Source organism: Phascolarctos cinereus, unplaced genomic scaffold (genome assembly GCF_003287225.1).
Source record: "Phascolarctos cinereus isolate Bilbo 61053 unplaced genomic scaffold, phaCin_HiC Scaffold_9;HRSCAF=440, whole genome shotgun sequence".
Taxonomy (NCBI): domain Eukaryota; kingdom Metazoa; phylum Chordata; class Mammalia; order Diprotodontia; family Phascolarctidae; genus Phascolarctos; species Phascolarctos cinereus.
Window position 1 is genome coordinate 15,655,584 of NW_027556402.1, and position 20,538 is coordinate 15,676,121.

General features: G+C 40.5%; 1 pseudogene; it reads left to right on the top strand.

Annotated features, from left to right (window-relative positions):
* Window positions 1-642: 642 nt before the first annotated feature.
* On the top strand, window positions 643-1,204 carry LOC110209820 (MOB-like protein phocein pseudogene; annotated as a pseudogene).
* Window positions 1,205-20,538: the final 19,334 nt, after the last annotated feature.

Consider the following 20,538-nt stretch of genomic DNA (forward strand, 5'->3'; position numbering starts at 1 on the left):
CCTTGATGACAGAGACTTTGCTTTTGTACTTGTATCGTAAATGCTTGGCACATAGGAAGTGTTCAATAAATTATTTTTCATCCATTCATTCATTCACTCATTCATTTCTCCTCCTGTGCCAAGACTGGTCATAATAATTATTCATAATTAGTCATCCATATTTTTGCTATAATACTGTTCTCCTGCTGTTCCTCCTTTCCCTCTGATTCATTTTGTACAAATCTTCCCAAGTTGTGAGGTATTCTTGATATTCCTTACTTCTAACAACAAAAGAAGAAATAATATTTTCAAAGAGATCTCTCTGACAGTTTCTAGATCTAGAGCAGTGGTTCTCAAACTTTTTGGTATCAGAAGCCCTTTACATTCTTAAAAATTATTGAGGACCCCAAGGAGCTTTTGTGTATGTGGGTTATAGCTAGAGGTATTTATCATATTAAAATTTTAAATGTCTTCGTATTATTATTGTTATTGTTATTATTATGAAAATAGCTTTGACCTTGTGAACTCCACTTTGAGAACCACTGAACTAACCTCACCCCATTCCAGGAGCCATCCCCTAACTTCTGGGTACTGGCCCAGACTCCCATGGTGGAGGGAATGGCAACACTAGTCTAGGCACTAAGGTCTGTTTTCTAAAGTTGGCCTGATGAATCCTTTGATGAAATGGATGGAACATTAACTGTTTAACAGTATATTCAACAGAATATAAGGGCAGGTGTTCTGATACTGACAAAATTCTTGAACCACCTGAAGGCTAAAATAAGGTAGAGGAAATATGAACATGAAAGGTAATTCTCCTTAGAGATAAATGAACTTGCTGCCAAACTTCATATACTCAGATGATGGTGAATAAATAATGGATTTTAATTTGTGCAGCTCATAAGACTCCAAAAGAGTTTCCTGCTACAGACTATACTAGGCACACACTTGATAGCACAACTTCTGAAGAACAATAATTTTTCCCTAACAGGGTTCACATAAAAGAGTCGTGTGCAGGCAAACTCAGATCGGTATCCCATAGGGTTTCTGTACAAAATATTTTAAGCATTCACAAACATTTGATGAATACGAGAATAAAACATTTCACAGTCACGAATTTACTAAATATGTGATGAGATATAATTTGATGTCTAAGGATAACTTGAATATACCAATTTTGGAAGAGGAAGTACACAATTCAGTGTCTGGGGAAAGTGAAGCATGATGGGAATTACACATAAAAATGTACTGAGCACATCATTAACATTAATTATGTACTGTATATATATAATTATAGACACTGCAATCATGCATTTATATTATGGTTTCTTTGTTTAGAATAGTTTTGCATACTGTGTGTTGACTTTTAAAATGGGAAATACTCTATTTGTGAGCTGTACATTCACCAGTATAACACTCATGTCTTTTTAAATAAGATTAGTACTATGTGTTTATAATGCCTGTTAACAAAAGAATTTATAATTTTGTAAAATTGCTGCTAAATAATCACCAGATCACAATCTTCAGGAAACAAACTTATCAGGAAAAAAAAGATGAGTGAGCTTTAGGTTTCCAATATTCACACTTACTAATGAAGTAGCAATACTTCACTTAGTTTTACATCCTAAATTTAGAATAGTCTACAGGATTCCATATGAGTTCAGGCTAAATCATAGCTCATTTCTGAAATACTGTTTCCAAAATCTGCTTATGAATTTATATGTATACAAAGATTACATGTATATCCAAATGTAAACATAAGTACAGTCTTTTTGTTATTTGGGGGGAGGGCAAGGCAATCAAGGTTAAGTGACTTGTCCAGGGTCATACAGCTAGTGAGTATCATGTGTCTGAGACCGGATTTAACTCAGGTCCTCACAACTCCAGGGCCAGTGCTCTACCCACTGAACCACCTCGCTGCCCCCAAGCAAATACAGTCTTAATAATACTAAGAGAGCAATCTTACGCTGCTAAGCAACATGCCTAAAAGCTGTACGCTTTTTTTCTGGATTAACCTTTTTGTAAAAGTGGACTCCAGGAAGTTTTGCATACATCATGGTAAAGATGCTGTGGTGAATAAATGTTTCTCCCAACAAGAAGCGCTGTTGAAATATACATATATTTTTTTGCTTCCATTTCTGATGCTGTCAATTGACATGGGGTATTTCATTTATTTTCTAATTTTCACTTACAAATTGCACACACCCATCACAAGTGTTAGAACTCCCTCAAAGCACCGCATAAATATTGAGAATTATTTAGCAAGGGGCAACCTGGACTGTCTCAGTTGCTTGTGGCTTCTTAAACTTTCAGTACATCAAACCCAAAAAGTCAAATCTATTTCAAAGTGAATGCCATCTCACTGCTAAAGCTCGTATTGTTAAATCAGATGGAGAGTCAAACTCGGAATCAGAGGAAGAGCTGGGTTGAAGTCCCATCGCTGATAAACATCAGCAATTGGACCCTGAGTAAGTTACTCGTCCTCTCATTGTCCAGGTAACTCACTCTGACTATAGTAGTGAGTCAAACCCAGTTAGTAAGCATTTATTACCACTGTGCTAAGTGCTAAGAATACAAATACAGACAAACAAAAAGACAGTCCCTTCCCTCAAGGAGCTTACATTGTAACGGGGGATGACAACACAGAAAAGGAAGCTAAAAGGGAGGGAAGGAGAGAGGGAGCAGGTACCCACTCGGGGTCATGATGGAGAAAGCCTGGAGACCCAGGAGTAGAACCCAAGGAAGAATGAAAACATGCCTGGCCTGGGCACTTTCCTTAGAATGGAACTTCTGGGAGGAATCGCCCAATCAGGGAAGGAGCTTCAGGAGCACAGTGAACTCCCAGGGTAAGAAATGTAACTAACTGCAATGATCAGTCTTGGCCCTAGAGAGATGAGGAAATATGCCTCCCCCTTTCACTGGAGAGGTGGGGGACTATAGATATAAAATGTCACATAACTGATTTTCTTTTGTACAAAGGAAACCTTACTGGGTGAGGGGTAGGGTATGGAGCAGAACAACTGCCCTTCCTACGTCAACATTACAAGTCTAACTTTTTTTTTAATTGAACTCATTTCTTACTACCACATGGGAAGGTGGCATGTTATAAAGTAATGGATGACTTTATCATGTTTTCCTCTCTAAGACTGTCCCACCTGGACATACTGTGTGTTGACTTTTAAAATGGGAAATACTCAGCAAAACCCCTACCTACTCCTTGTCAACATTGAGAAAGTCTTTCTGAAACTTTGCCAAGTGGTTAAATCACCCCTAGCATATTTCCATGAATATCTTATTTATGAACAGAATGGATCTGCTCTCAGCAGGACAAATCATCCCAGACATTTCTGAGACAGTGCTCTATAATCCTTAGCTGCAAATTTCTCCTTCTGCCCCATCCCTTCCCTCCCAAAGTGCACGACCTTTGCAAGGATTAATTCTGCAGATAGCACATGGCCACTGGGATGATGATTCAAGGCGACAGACCCCAGTCTGCACTTTTGAGAAGGAATGAGCTGCAGTTTACGGGGCTCCTTTGAGCCATTCCCTCCCAGAGACAGGAGGGAAAGAGGAATGGAAGCAGCAGCAGCCTAACCCCACAGAAGCCAGACACATAAATTAGAAACGAAAATTCCCAGTTTCAAGAAATCATCATTACCAAACATGTTTATTGGATACCTTTTGCTGATGCCTTCAGTTCCTCCCTTTGATCTTTCCCTAGGTTTCAGCATCTTTCCAACTACCTGACAGTGATTTAACTATCACTTTTGTAATGACTGACCAACAAGCAGGTGGGAGACCGTTCAAGGAAATCGCTGTGGGCTTGCTAATGCCCCAGAGGATTTACTTTCTAATCTATTCACAAACTAGGAAAGTGTAGATGTTATCCAGAGCCAGGCTTTGCAAAACAGAGAGAAAAGAATTAAGTTCCAAACTACAGTTGTGTCTAACTAGGGTGGTTCTGTCATTATCTCAGCATCTGTCTTGAGTTGGACAGACCCTATAAAGTAAGCAGACAAATGCCTGGGATGCCGGGGGTGGCACAATACCACAGTGGATAACAATGGTGCGCCATTGCTGTTAGCCCTCTAACAAGTCAAAAAAAAGAGGAGGGGCAGACTTTGGGGAAAAGGTTGTCTGCATGCCCTAAGCCACAGGACTAGACAAATGCCTGGCTATCTTCTAATATAGTCCAATACTGTGTGTATCAAAAGATAGCACAGCATAGTGAATTAGACACTGGACTTGGAATCAGGAAAACTGGGGTTCAAATCCCACCTCAGACATTTACTAACTCTGTAACCCTTACTGGGTTGAATGAACCCTCTCAGCCTCAGTTTTGTCCTTCGCCAAAGAGTACACTCCATGGTCTTCTAAGGTCCTTTCCAGCTCTAAATCTATGATCTTGTGACCTTTTCCCCACAGAGTGGAATAATGGTATACTTTATTTCCTATTTACCTTTCTGTGATCTTTCCAATAGGACTGAGAAAACACCATTGGATTGAGCAGGAAAGAGATCACAGGTCACCTTGGAGAGAGCAGTTCTAGCTCAGTGCTTGAGTCAGAAGCCAGACTGAAGGGGACTGAGGACCAAGAAGTAAAGAAATGGAGGAAATATTATAGAGAGTAGACAACTTGTCTCTGAAATGGAGAAGAAATATGTGATGGGATTGGGAGAATCAGGCGAAGGATTTGGAAAAATGGGGGAGACATAGGCAGTGGTGGAAGGAGAGATTGAAGGTTAGAGAAAGGCCATCACCTTTGATCTGCCTACACTCTCTTACTTTTCCAATCTCAACCCCTTGGTGAATCAGGTCATCTCTGTACTAGTGGTCGCTTGGGATTATTGATGATCACATTTTATCAAGCCCCAAACTTACATTACTGTCACCATTTACCCCCTTCACTCCTCATATACTGAAGGATTGTGGTGAAGAAAGTCACAAAACAATACTAACAGGATCCACTACAAATTTATGTTACTTAATCTCAATCGAGCAGGCCCAGTGCCAAGCCTGGAGTCAAGAAGATGAGTTTTCCTGACTCCAAATCTGGCTTCACACACTAACTGTGTGACCCTGGGCAAATCACTTAATGCTATTTGCCTCAATTTCCTCATGTGTAAAATGAACCACAGAAGGAAATGGCAAACCACTCCAATATCTCTGCCAAGAAAACTCCCCCAAATGGAGTCACAAAGAGTGGGACACAACTGAAAATGACTAGACAACAATAACAACAATCTCAACTGGGGTCCTTACAGGCTCAAAGCAATCCGTCTGCCCCCTTCCCCCAACAGATTCTCCATTCCATTATCGAAAGCAGCCATCTCAAACCTTCTCTCCTTTCAGCTTCACGTGGTACCCAAGAACATTTGCTGAGGGCACTCTTTTCTCCCCTCCTCTTTATCTCCCATCCACTTGACGTGACAGTGACCCCTTCTATCTCCTCCTTCACTCACCCCATCCTTAAGAGAAAAAAAAATCGCTAAATCAGCTCTCGCCTTATGTCCTTCCTGCCCTTCTTAGTTGACACAGAATCACAAATCAGGAGATGGGCAAGTCCTCAGAGACGGCACAGTCTAACCCCCTAATTTTGGAGACGAGGATTCTGAGTTTCAGGAAGGTTAATTAACTTCCCCAAGATCCCAGTTATTACGTGATAAAGCCTGAGTTTGAACTCAGGTGCCACACATTTTCCATCGCATCAAGCTGCTAAACTCCTTGAAAAAGCCATTTGGCCTCCACCCCGTGCCTCGACTTCCTCTCTTGTGATGCTTTTTTTCCTACCCCTCTACAATCTATCTTGTGACATCAACATTTGAAGAGACACTTCTCTTCAAACTCCAGTGATCTCTTCACGGCCCAATCTGATGGCCTTTTCTCAATCTTCATCCTTCTTGGTCATTCTCCAGCCAGTGGAGCCGCTGATCACCTTCTTCTTCTGGCTGCTCTCCCTGGGCTTTCACGATGCTCCATCCCTCGGTCCTCCTCCCTGCCTGGCCACCTCTTCTCCATCTCCTCTGAAGCATCCTCATCCACATCCCACCTGCGAGCTGTGGTTGGCTGCCAAGGCCTCGGCCTGGGTTGCCTTCTCTTCTCCCTTTACACTATACTGACAGACAACATCATCAGCTCCTGCGGGTTCAATTATCATTTCTATGTAAATAAATCCCAGATCCATATATCAGACCCCATTATATCTCGAGTTATAGTAATACATCTCCAACATCTTGCTACTGCACATCTTGAACTGGATATCCCAGAAGCATATTGAACTCAGCATGCTCAAAACTAAATTCATTATTCTTCCCTCCATTTTGGTATTTGTGCAGCTAGGGAGGGCAGTGAATAGAGGGCCAGGCAGGGAGTCAGAAAGACCTGAGTTCAAATCTGGCCTCAGATACTTACTAGCTATGTCACCCCAGGCAAGTCACTTAATCCTGTTTGCCTCAGTTTCCTCATCTATACAATGAGCTGATGAAGGAAATGGTAAAGCACTCCAGTATCTTTGTCAAGAAAACCCAAAAAGGGGTCATGAAGAGGCAGACAGGATTGTAAATGACTAAACAACAATAACACTTTGGTTTTGAATTTTACAATACTCTCCCAAACTTCCTTATTTCTATGGCACCACCATGTTTCCAGTCACCCATATTCACAACCTCAATTCTACTCTCACTCACCCCCCCATATCCTGTCATTTGTCAAATCTCATCATTTGTACCTCCATATCACCTCTCGGACATGCTCTCTTCTCTGCTAACGTGGCCACCACCCTCGTGAGGCCCTCATAACCTCTTACCTGGACCATTGCAATAGCCTCAGGTCTCTTCCCACTCCAAGCTATCCTTCACACAGCTCCTAATGTGTAGCTCTGACCATGTCACTCTCCTACTCAATAAATTCGGTGGCTTCCTATTACCTCCAGCATCAAAGATATTGTTTGTTTGCATCTGACATTGGAAACTTCAAAACCTGGCTCCTTCCTAATTGTCCATTCTTCTTACACATTACCCACATCCTGCCCCCATGAACCATATGAGCCAGCCATACTGGGCTACTTGTTGCTCCTCACACACAACACTCCATTTCCCACGTCCATGTCTTTGTTAAGGGATGTCCCCCAGGCCTGACATTTTCGCACTTCCTCATCTTCACCTCTTAGAATCCCAGACTTCCTTCAAGACTCAGCCTAAATGTGAAATTCTTCAGGAAGTCCATCCAGTGTCTCCCAAATGGTGCTTCCTATCCAAGGTTACCTCTCACCTACTCAATATCCTCCTTGCACATACCTCTTTATTTACAAGTTGTCTTCCTCATTGGACTACAGATCCCTTGAGGGCAGGGACTTTTTTGCTTTTTCTTTGTATTCCCTGAGCTTCCTACAGTACTTGACACTTGGTAAGAGCTTAGTAAATGATTATGGATTGACTGGTCTATAGGGCCAGCTCCCAAGCATAAGATCCACTAGCATCAATGGCTTCTTCCTAAGAAAGAGACAATAGCAAAGGAGGAGAGAAGAGAGGATCCTGAAGAGGGTTCCAGGTACGGAGTGGGGAAGAAGAGCAAGGTGAATCTCTGTTTTCTCTGTTGTTGTTGTTGTTGTTGTTGTTTGTCCTTCCTTCTTGAAGAGGACCATGACATCAGGAAGGTGATGCCATGACTTGCAAGTGATTTGGATTTAAGTGAGGGAGGGCTGGGCAAAGTCACCAGCCTCACTTTCTCCTCCAGAGCCATCTGGGTCCAGTGGCAAGCTGGCCAACAGTAAGTTCTAGGCCAAGCCCCACTTGGTCTTTGTTTGGGTCGTGATTGACTCAGGGTGATTTTCTCTGTAAGGGTAAAAGCAAAGTCCTCTTGTGTGAAGGTGCAGGGAGAGGTGATGTATAAAAGACAGGAAAAGAACCTCCAGAGAGAGAATTGATGACCCCTGACTACAAATTGAAATATAATTTTCTCACTTTATTTTTCTTGCTTCTTTTTAAATGTGGCTAATAAGTTTTGTGTGATTTCACATGTATAATTGATATCACATTGCTTGCCTTCTCAGTGGGTGGGAGGGAGGGTGAGAATTTGGAACTCAAAATTTAAAAAGAAAATGCTGAAAATAAATAACTAACAAGTGTTTTTTAAAGAGAGGAAAAGAGTAACAGGTTAGGATAGCTACTATGTAAAAAGCAGGAAAGATAGAAAGTTGAAGATCAAATTAAGATGTGAGAACATGAATTTATAATTAACTCAATTCACACATTGGGCTGACTTTCTCCAAGAGAGTTCAGGAGTCCATGAGTAGAAAATAAGAAAACTCTTTCTGAGTTTCTGACATCCTAAAATTAACATTTCCATATCTATCTCTCTGTCTCTCTCTCTCTCCTCATCAGTTCCACAAAGTTATCTTGCTTCCCAGGAGAGTATGATAAGTATGATAAGCGGTTTTTTTTAATGTTATAAGTATGAGCCTTATGTGTACTTATAAGCCTTTTGTGTTTCAAGTATTTCTTTTGTGGTAGAAGAAATAAATAGCTGTCCTATACCTTGTATCTTCTTTGTACATCAAACTTTTTTTTTTTTAGAACAGACTCTGTTAATCCCTTTTAAGGGAAACCCTAGACATGGCATACCTAAGTTTTGTGTTTATAGATTTTCCCCAGAGTCTGTATCTGGGCTGAGGGCATAACAAGCCCTAGAAAATATGAAAAAAATCTGATTCCCTCTCTTAGGAACCAAACCATATCTTTCTTTGCCCTTGCATCAACCTAGTCCTACAATCTTCCTAAGTATTTACTACAACCTCACTTCAATAATTCAAAGTTCTTAGATTTCATCTATGTATATATTTCCTTCATTTTCAAAGACAACATGGTGAAATGGAAATGGCACTGAATTTTGAAGTCAGAGGGACCAGGGTTCAAATCCTGGCTCTGTTATTCACTCAACCATTCAATGACTTGGAAGACCTTTAAACATTGCGCCTGATAAATTGATCCCACTGCAATCAACCTGGTGATGAGACATCAGCGAAAATGGCACTGGAGTTTGGAGTCTGGGGATGTGGGTTAAATTATGGCTCTGATACTGCCTATATTATCTTGAGAAAGTCACTTAACCTTTCTGGGCCTCGGTTTTCTTATCCGCAAAATGAAGAAGTTAGATCAAACATCTTATAAGGCCCTTTCCAGTTCTAATCCTATGATTCAGTGGTGATCTTGTGAGCCTTCCTGAACTTACCTAGTCTGATACCTGAATGAAAGATATGCAATCATCACTGGATGTGTATTCAAAGCCTTTCTGACTTAGTCAAACCTTTCAGAGCTTAGCCTTCACTAGCAAAACATAGATCCACCTAGGCACCATGATGAGACATTGGAGGAAGCCATCTGTGAAGCTTCTAGGTCACCATCAAGGAAAGGATGAATTCTTCAGGTCTTAGGAACCAGAGACCAGCATCCTGAGCCCACAAAGACAGTTTTATGGAGAGGTTAACAGAAAAAGGTTTGGGCAATGGTAAAACCATAAGTAAGTGCACAAGAAGGCCATTAGCAAAGGCACTTGGTGGGGCAGGTAACTTGAAGTATGAGAATTGTTTAGGGAAAAAAGACATTAACAGCTCTGGAAAAAAATGATTAGATGCTGTCTGGGAGAAATGATGGGATAAGCTTAGTCAGGTTAGACTTACTGTTATTTAGTAATCTGCTCTCAAGTAAACAGACTGGCTGTTAAAGTTGATTCATCCATCTGGGTCTCTGCTGCAGACTAACTCCAAGTAAACAGCTCTCCTTCCAAAGTCCCTCCCACCTGTATTCCACTCAACACTTTACAAAATGCTATCACCTGTTTCAGAGTTGAGGAAATCAGTCCATAGAGATGTGAAGTGATTTACCCAAAGACACACAGCTGATTTAGGGACAGAGCCAAGTTTTGAGGAAAGAAAGGATGAGTCTTCATAGGAACTTTTTTTGTTTGACTTTGCATACTTATTATATGGGCTATCTTTTTGTTTTTACTGTTCAATGAGGGGAGTAGATGGGCAAGAATATGCTTAGCAATTAGGGAAAAATTAATTAAATTTGGAGTAAAAAGGAAAGAAGGAAGTATGAGAGAATTTACTGGAGAGGTTGAAATGATTCGTTTCACTAGCATGGTCTGGAAAGATCCCATAGAAGAAGTGAGTCTTCTGGAGACTTGGGTTTGGTTTGGTTTGAATAGAAACAAACGTCATGGTAGTCTGTGTACTGCACTATTGTAATGCCATAAAAACAATCAGAATAATGTGGGGAAATGTACGAAACTGCGTGTAGCCAGCCAAGTATCACAAAGAAAAAAAACATGGTGCTGCCTTCTCAGTAACTTCTGACTTTGTTGACCATACACTTCTAGTTAACGATGATCTGAGCCCTTGGAACTGTCTCCTTTCTACCATGATCCAGTCAAGTTGTTTCCTTGATTTCTTTTCAGAATCTCCTTCACTTTATCCAGTGTAAGATCTACGTGCCCATCAAACCCAAGTCTGCACGGTCATAGAGCCACACCTGAATTTGGAACCAGCTGTCCCAAAAGATGGAGTTGATGGGTTGTAGCACCACTTTCTGTACTTTCTGGCCCTAGCCACAGTCCTTCATGTGGCAGGGGCATACCCAAAGAATTTGGAAAAAAAGACATCTCTCAACTTCTCTCTATACCCACTATTCCCTCATAAATTTTCCCTAATCCGAATACTTTACCTAAATTGTAGAAATGGATGGATGATCATTTGTTGACCACTAACAATATCTGTTGCCAAACAAATAATGGAAACCAATGGTTAAGCTTAGGAAAAAAGGTTGATCCTATGTGGACAGGGCCAGGATAAGAGATTAAGCTATGCCACCATCCTCAAGGCATTCCTAATAGCATTTGGGAGGCATGGAAGAGGTGAAGTTTGTGGCTATCTCTGCTAAAGCCACAAGGTACCTTGAAGGAGAGCCAGAAGGCTACATGTAAGCAAGACAAACTATTACCACCCCTTCCCCTGAAGAGAATCTAGGGACTAGCAACACCCACTTGACCCCCAGCTTTCTTCCAGTCATCATCCAGGAAGCAATCGCCGTGCAGATGCAAATCCCCACCTTCATCAGCCACTGCTTCCAAGAAAAGCAAATTATTTTCCCCAAAGTCCTTGGCACCATCAAATGATTCAACACCAGAAATAGATATGGTTTCACCTGTGGAAATAACATTAAAAAAGTTGCCCTGCCATCTGCTTTACCCCTATGCCCTAAGGAAGGATCACTAGGCCTTTCTGTCTGCCTTCTGGCTAACCTCTCCTCTATGTGTGGTCTCCCCTATTAGAGTATGAGCTTCTTGAAAGCAGGGATAGCTTACTTTTCTCTTTCTATACCCAGTGCTTAGCACCATACTGTATATACTTTGCATATATACTATGTATATTTACTATACAAATGATTCATATATACATATATATATGAATCATTTGTATGGTAAAATTTATTCCCATATGCTCTACAATCTTTGCACTGGCTGTGCCCCATACTTGGAATTCTCTCCCTCCTTACTAGCCTCTCTTAATTTCCCTGGCTTTCTCAAATCCTATCTTTTGCAGGATGCCTCTCCCAGTTCCTCTAACTGATAATGCCTTCCCCACAAAGCCTGCTTTCCATTTACTCTGGATATATGTTTTATGTATTTCATTATTTACATGCTGTCTCCCCAACTAGAGTGTGAGCTCCTTGAGGGCAGCTCTTTTTGCATTTTTTGTATCCCCAGAGCCTAGAATAGTACCAAAAACATAGTAAGCACTTAATAAGCACTCGTTCACTGACCAACAATTGGCTGAAAGATATAAAGGATACAAGATCCCCAGTGTTTGTTATTTGTTGACAGTTTTTTTAAAGCATTTGATTCAGGAGGGCAAAACTCCATCTCAAAAGCTCCCCTCCTATTAGATATCTCCACTGAGTATGTTAAAATCATACTGTTTCCTTGGAAAACATAACAATAGAAAGAACTTTGTGAGACAAATCTCTGATTATTACTAACAAGCCACCACCAAGGAAGACGTCTACCATAGAGCCCAAATGGAATGAAGATTATCAAAAGATGAGATCCCTAAGATGCTCTTGTCTGTGAATGGTGATGATCACACCAAGTCCCAGAATATTTCATAGTTTCCTATATGAGCTTTACAATCACATGAAAGACGTTAGCCTAACCATCCACACAGGAAAGGTCAACTGGATGAAGGAAGCTTATTGTCCAGACTCTGATAAAGTTCGATAGACAATCCAAAGTGCTGGTCCATCAGTACAGAGATCTTGGACAGACACCAAAGATGGACAATGGACAGAACTCAAAATTAACAGGAAGAGTAGGTTAGCTTGTCTTTTCAAAATTGCTCAGGTTTTTTTTGTTAACCCCTCCCCCAGGTTTCTCCCAGAAACAAAGATTCATATTTTAATGTCAATATTCTCCTGCTGATGTTGTAATTATCATTTTTCAGGTATGGCTGAGAGTCTTCACCTGCCATTTTACCAATTCCTTCTATCTCCCTGGATACCAAAGATCTTTTAAAGAACTCTATATCCTGTGTCTGTGGCAAACCAAAGCAAGAGGAAAATTGGCTGCCCCACAGAAATAAAAATACAGAACAAAGAATGTTATGTCCCTTAATCCAAATACCACCATGGAAACAAGTTTTATTGGCTCATTTTTTGCTGATGGCCATAAATTTGCAATAATCGTGTCTAAATTATAGCAACTTGCATCTGATTCTTAAACATTTTATTTCTCTTTCAAATAAATTTTGTTGATTTCTTTTGTTTTTTTAATCATTTATATTTCTCAATATAGCTCACTCATCTCTCCTTCACAGACAGCCCATCCCTTATAATGAAGAGTAAAAGGAGGGAAGGAGGAGTAAAACTAATCAACAAATCAAAAAATTCTGAAGTTATATGAAGTTGTAAAGTTCCACACCAATCATTCCCCACGTTGGCCAAAACAGGAGAGATGGCCATTCTCAGATGTCCTTTTTGGAGCCAAGTTTGGTCACTAAAATTTTCCAGCATTCATTTTCTGCTGTTTAATTGTTCTTTCCATTTACTCTGCTGTAGACTGTGTTCCTGCTTCTGCTTACTTCATTCATTCAATAAACATTTATTAAGCACCTATTATGTGCCAGCCAGTGCTAAGCCTGAGAAAATGCCCAGAGCTGATCTACTCAAATGAGTCTTCCACTTCTTTCTATTCATCCTTTTCTCCACTTCTTATAACACAGTCACATTCCATTCCATTCATGTACCATAATTTGTTAAACAATTCCCTGCTCGATGGGCATCTACTTTGTTTCCAGTTCTTTGCTACAACAAAAGTGCTGCTACAAATATTTTGGTGTATAGGCAGCCTTTCTCTTTGTCATTGCCTAGACAGTGGCTGATATAGCATATACATCGAAAATCCAAGATCATCATTTGGTATCATCTTTCAGATGTTACTGCTCTAAGCTCATTTTCCTGGCCTGTTATTACACATAATAAGAGAGCTGATTTAAGAATGCGTATAATAACACATTGTCAACCTTACATAGGATGTGTTTTTCAACCTTAAACCTTGGGAGGGTAAAATGATTTTCCTCAATGCCGATTGGTTGTGCAGATCCTTAATAGTGCTTTAAATCTGACCTTGCTAATCCAAATTTTCCAACAGAGAGAAAACTAAGTTTTAAGATTTTTCGTATATAACTCAACACCTGTATGAAGAATGCTTTATTAAGAATTAAAGATTATTCATTCCTCAAGTTTTCCCAGGCTTCTGAAATCGTACTATTATCTACTATATAAACTTGAGTGTATTTCTGAACAAGACCAAAGCCAAGCTCACATCCCAGGGCATTCCATTCATATTGCAGCTTCCAAGTGGCTTTTGGTGAGTATTACTGATTAAACAAAAAAGTGACTTGGTGCCTTCTGCTAGGATCAATTCATAGATGTGTTATTGATTTAATTGCTATAGTATCTTCATGGTGAATAATTATTTGTTAAAGCCTTTAATTCCATGTTTTTATAGACATTCTTTCCTTTGAACTCTTCCCTTCTAGCTCATTTAGAAATCATCTTCTAAGTTTCTCAAAAATGATCATAGTCAAGACTTGCCAGTGTTGCTCTGAAATTTTCTTTTAACATAGTGACTGTCAAATTTTCTCTTCTCACCTTAGCTATTACTCTACTCTCCAAAGTTTAAGATTATCCATGATTCAAGGGCTTCCTCCAAGAAGAAGCCTTTGATAAAATGAAATATAAGAATCTTAAAAATTGTCTTTACTTGTAATTGGAAAAAGATATAATATAAAAGAAAAAAGATATAAAAAATAAAGAAAAAGTACAAGAATCTTAAATTTGCCTGAAGTAGTCCCTCCTGAGATCTGTGTCACTCATGAATCTCTTCATTTCCAACTCTTCTCATTCTGGGTCTGTACTTTTTTTTCAAGGGCTTATGAAAACTTTTCTAGAGAATGTTGCTGCTTTGGAGCAATCACGGAGTATTTTCTCCTGAACTAGATGATGTGGTGAGTTTTCCCATTCACTTTCTCCACATTTTGCAGTAGACATGAGCAGAATTACAATTAGAAATGCAAGATGCTGATAACATTGGACAGGGACCCAACTAGTAAGAGAACGCATGGGGAAAATGGGCGAGATGGCTCCTGCATCTTCATAAACTAAAATGAAGGCTACTGCTTTCAATTTCATAAAAAATAAATGCCAGCTGGCAATATCTATAATATAAAAATGGTCACCTTCCTACATGTCTGTACTTACTGTTAGTATACAGTTCTTAGCAAAGAAGTATATAGAATTATAGAAATCCTACAGCTGAAGAGTAATGAGATACAAAAACATACTTTATTTCTACTACTAAATTATAAGTTCCTTGAGGGAAGCAGTCGGTCAGTCAGTCAGTCAGTCAATAAGCATATATTAAGTACCTACTATGTGCCAGTTACTATGCTAAGGATACAAAGAAAGCTCCAAGTCCAAGCTCTCAAGCAGCTCACAATCTGATAGGGGAGATAATGTGCAAAAAAAAAAAAACTATGCACAAGATAGATACATATATATATACATATATATACATATATATATATACATATATATATACATATATATATACATATATATATAGAGAGAGAGAGAGATGGATGGACAGACAGACAGACAGACAGACAGATAGATAGATAGATAGATAGATAGATAGATAGATAGATAGATAGATAGATAGATAGATGGGAGAGAGAGAGAGAGAGAGAGAGAGAGAGAGAGAGAGAGAGATGGACAGATAGACAGACAGACAGATAGATGGATAGATAGATGGATGGATAGACAGACAGACAGACAGACAGACAGACAGACAGACAGATAGATAGATAGATAGATAGATAGATAGATAGATAGATAGATAGATAGATGGGAGATAATCAACAGCAAGTAGGCACTTGCACTAAGAAAGACCCAGAAAGCCTCTTGAAGGGAACATTTTAGATGAGCCTTGAAAGAAGCCAGAAGGTAGAGATGAGGAGAGAAAGAATCACTGGATCACAGTGGATGGCTTAAGGTGTAAGAAGACTGGAAAGGTAGGAAGGAGTCAAGTTCTGAAGCGCCTTGTATGCCAGATTAGAGCAAGAGTCTGCATTTGATTCTGCAGCCACTAGAGTTTATTGAATAGGAAGGTGACCTGGTCAGACCTGCAACTTAGGAAGATCAGTTTGACAACAGAGTGGAGGATGGACTGGAACAGAGAGAGATTTGAGGCAGGGAGACCAATCAGAAGAGCTGTCTTATTTTCACTTGTAATCCCTTACCCCAACCCTGGCCTCACAACCCTTAGCCCAGTGCTCTGCACGTAACAGGATCTTAGATCTAAAGCTGGAAGGGACCCCAGAGGCCATCTACTTTCTCTACAAATGAAGAAATTAACACCCAGGTAGGTAAAAATGACTCTCCCAAGGTCACACATATAGTAAGAATGAAAGGCAGTGTTTAAACCTCCATCCTCTGACTCTGACATCAGGCTCTTTCTACCAAGCTTCCTCCTTGTTCAGATTTTAAAAATAATTTGGCAAGGAAATTATTTTTCCAACATTAGCTCTGCCCTACCATATCTGTGCTGTGGAATCATGAACAAGCATGATATCATCTGTCTTTTCATTTCTGAAGTACTGAGCTGCTAACCATCTGGTCAGCAGAGAGACAGCTGCTGCTTTTACTCTATGAAACACTGACAATTTCTTTGATTGACAGAATTTGATTAATTACTACAATTTCTATTACGTAGCCTCAGGTTAACCCAGAGGGTAGATCATTGGCCTTGGAGTCAAGAAGACCTGAATTCAAAACCTGCATTTGACCACCAGCTAACTGTATGGTCCTGGGAAAGTGACATCTGTGTCCCTCGAGCAGCACCTTAGGCACTGTCCCCTGCGGGGATTTGTCTACACTGAGGAGTGTGTTGATCTTTACCGCATTCTTGTGCATTATTTAAAAATAGCCTAGGAAAAAAGCGTAGTAATTAAAATACTGAAATGGATCACCTGGGCTGTGCTGGTCCTGCTAGGGGAAGCCACCAACAAGCCTGGTGTTGTTTTAACACCTGTAAGAAGTGTACAAGCTAAGCTGGAGTGAATGGTTAGTAATTAATCATCCAGGGACTCTGAGCTGTGAATACCACTGAAGTAAGTTATTTGCAATCATAATCATAGAGAAGTATTAATATACATTTGCACAGTGTTTTATAGATGTTATCTCATGAATAATGAAATGAGCAAAAAAAAAGTAGATAGGGACAGCAGAAAAGGGAGCAGAACAGAGTCCTGGAAAGTCTGCCTCTTGAAAAACTTCTACATGTCACTTAAATTAGTGTGATGAATTGAGCTTGGAGCACACTTTCTTTTTTTTTCTTGTCTTTAAAATGGAAGCCTTTTTTTTTAACATCCCCTTCATTTCCAAATACATCTCTCCTCCCTCCCCAGCACAGCAAACCTTCCCTTGTAATAAACAAATAAACCAGAAAGAGGAGGAAAAGCAGTTTAACAAAACCCATGAACACTTTGAATGTGTCTGACAGTGTATGCTACATTCCATATCCATAATCCTCCACTTCCACAACAAAGGGACAGAGATACATTATCGCAACTCTTCTTGGAGTATGCTTTCTTTTTTTGTTTGTTTGTTTGCTTGTTTTTAGGCAATTGGGGTTAAGTGACTTGCCCAGGGTCACACAGCTAGTGTCAAGTATTTGGTTTGAGGAAGGATTTGAACTCAGGTCCTCCTGACTTCAGGGCCGGTGCTCTATCCACTGTGCCACCTAGCTGCCCCTTTGAGCATACTTTCAACGAGGTTGTGGATACAGGCTGTCCTGAAAGTCTCAGTGCAATTTTAAGCCTTAATAAACTGTCCTAAAACTTTGGGGACACCAATGGCCTTCCACATTCTGAGGCTTGTGAATAAGGCCTATAAATGACTGACTTGGCACCCTTTCTCTGTATTACTTCCCTTTCATTCTAACCCTATAGTCATCCATGGTGATCACATGGAGTTATCCATTGACATGGAGAAGCCTCTTCAGTACTTCACCACGTTAAGAAGGTAGCTTGGTGTAATGAGTAGAGGACTGGCTTTGGAGCTGAGAAGACCTGGATTTAGGTCCTTCCTCAGACCCATCCTTAAAGGGTGATCCTGGCAGTCACTAGTGTTCTGGATAACTTTCTAAGCTAAATTGCAGAAAAGGTGCCAACCTTCATTAATGGAGGGAAATTCCAAACCCAATGAAATCACAGGTAATGCCCACGTCATAGAAAAGAAACAGCCTAGGATGGAAAGTCAGCCTCAGGAGTAGATTTTGGTTCAAGTCTCTGACACATCCTGGCTGTGGGACCCTAAAAGGCACCGCCCTGCCGTCATAGAATGAGTTCCCTATTATCAACAAAATCACAGGTTTGGTCTCTATTCCTAGCCTATGAGTTCATCAGAATGGGTCTTTCCTCAGCCTGTGCACATAGCAACCCCACCATAATTCAGCAGATGGTCTTCCAGAACCACCATCATAGGCAAGTCAGAGACTAGTCTCTCTAGACTCAGCTGTTCTGCTTTCTGGATGGCAGTTATAATCAGGCCCATATTCTAAGGCCTTCCAGCTCAGTAGATCCTGCCAGAGCTTCTGTTCCATTAGTATGAGACCTCAAACTCACCCCCAGGGCAAGATGAGGCATCAGAGAAGAGCATCAGGAGAGATCTCTGCAAAAGCAAAAGCTAAAGGGAGCTAGCTCTCCAGGGCCACCCCATCAGGACTCCTCAGTTCTCTGATTCTAGGTGTGAGTTCATTGTTAAGTCAAATTCATGTTTATCTTCTTCCTAAAAGACCTGTGTTCAAGTTCCATCTTGACACATGCTAGCTATATGATGGTGGCCAAGTCTCAACCTCCCAATACTCTAGGTACTTTTCGAAGACCATAAATTGCCAAGAATGTGCTGACTTGAAGTGGTAAAGGGAGTTTTGTCACCTGGGAGACCCTTATTTCAATGAAGATTCAATTCTTCTTATCCCCATGTGGAATAACTCACAATCTCCAGGAAAGTGAGGCCCAAGCTCAGTGCATTACATTGAAGGGGTGTGTGGATATAGATATAGATATAGATATAGATATAGATATAGATATAGATATAGATATAGATATAGATATAGATATAGATAGATATAGATATAGATATAGATATAGATATATAGATATATAGATATATACACACACATATATGTATGTATATATACACACATCCATATATACATATATACACACATATATATTTATTATATATATACTTATATATACCATATACACTTATATATATGTGTACTCATACGTGTGTGTGCGCAACATACATATATACATAAAAATTCCCAGTTATTCAAGAATATGAAACACGATATAATACAGTGAAAAGAGAACTTGCTTGGGAGTCAGAGGACCTGAGTTCCAATCCCACCTCTGATGCTTCCTGTGTGACTTAGATAATTTAAATTCTCTGGGCCTCAGTTTCCTCAACTGAAAAAAGGTAGAGATGGGTTGGATGAGATGGTCTCTGGGGTCCCTCCCAATTCTAAATATGATTTTTCAAGTTTATGGATTCTCTACCACTTATCCTTTTCGTTCAATTTTTTTCTCATTTGAGTACCTGTTAGCAGCTCTGCCTGATGAAGTCACACCACAGCGGATATGGCAGCAGGAACGTTTACCAGCTGCCTTCTCCCATACCTAGTCAGTGGGCTGGTGGCTATCTGCAAGGCTTTCTAAAATGAGAATACTCTCTCACAGCCCAGAGATGTAAAAATCACCATTGCTTCATAGGTACCAAAGAGAAAGATGAAGACGCTCCTGGTGTTTCTCAGTCTGTTCAGTTGTTCCATCGCTATGCCTGTAAGTAATGAGGATTACAACTTCCTTTTCTTTGGGTTCTATGCTGGGAACAACTAGGGTCGCGTTGCCTTCATGACAGTGTTTTCCTACAAGTTACACGGGTGCTCTCTGTCTTTTAGATGCATATGCCTCGCATGGGTGGATTTGGCAGTAAGAGTGAAGAGGTACGTGCAGCCTCTCCTTCCAGTAGAGCTGCAATGGGCAGAAGGAACGGGAAGAGGGGGAGGAGTGAATGGACCATTTTGGAGAGGGGAGGAAGCAGATAAACATCTTGCCCTGCAAGTTCAGAAAGCAGGAAGCAAAGGACATTATCAGGGAAACTTGCTTTCCTAATCAAATTAACCAATCCTCCACAAGCATTTGTTAAGTACTTACTGTGTACCAGACAGGCAGCTAGGGGGCGCTGTGAATAGGACTCTGAGCCTGGAGTCAGGAAGACTCGTCTTCCTGAGCTCAAATACAGCCTCAGACACTTCCTTACTGGGTGACCCTGGGCAAGTCACTTATCCTCTGTCTACATCAGTTTGCTCAATTGATAATGATAACGGCACGTACCTCACAGCGTCGAATGAGATAAGATTTGTGAAGCACTCGGCACAGTGAGCGCCTGGCACACAGTAAGTGCTTCATAAATGCTCATTCCCGCCCTCTCCTTCCACTAACTTGTGACGATTCTTCTAAAGAAGATTCTGATTCCGAGCACTCCTGGAATCTTTGGATTGCATTTTTTCAGTCTAGCCATTTATACAAAATGGGGATAGTCACTACCACGTGTCGAAGTCAGGTCACTATCCCTGTGGAATGTGGGAGTCGGGCGGCTAGTTAGAAGGAAGGAGAGACTTTGCATTGGGCCACTAACAGATCTCTTTGCTCCCAGATGATGCGATATGGACATTATAACTTCATGCACATGCCACACGTAAGTTCCCCTTTGACCTATCTTTGACCATCTTCTGTGCTCTTCCCTGCCTGCCCACTTGTTTTAATAGTCACACAGTAGATACAACAGGACCAAGTTGCACTAGGAATTCTTGCCCCTAGGGCAGGTTTAATTGGGATTTGTGTGGAGTTTGATCCTCTCAAATTAGGTATAGGGA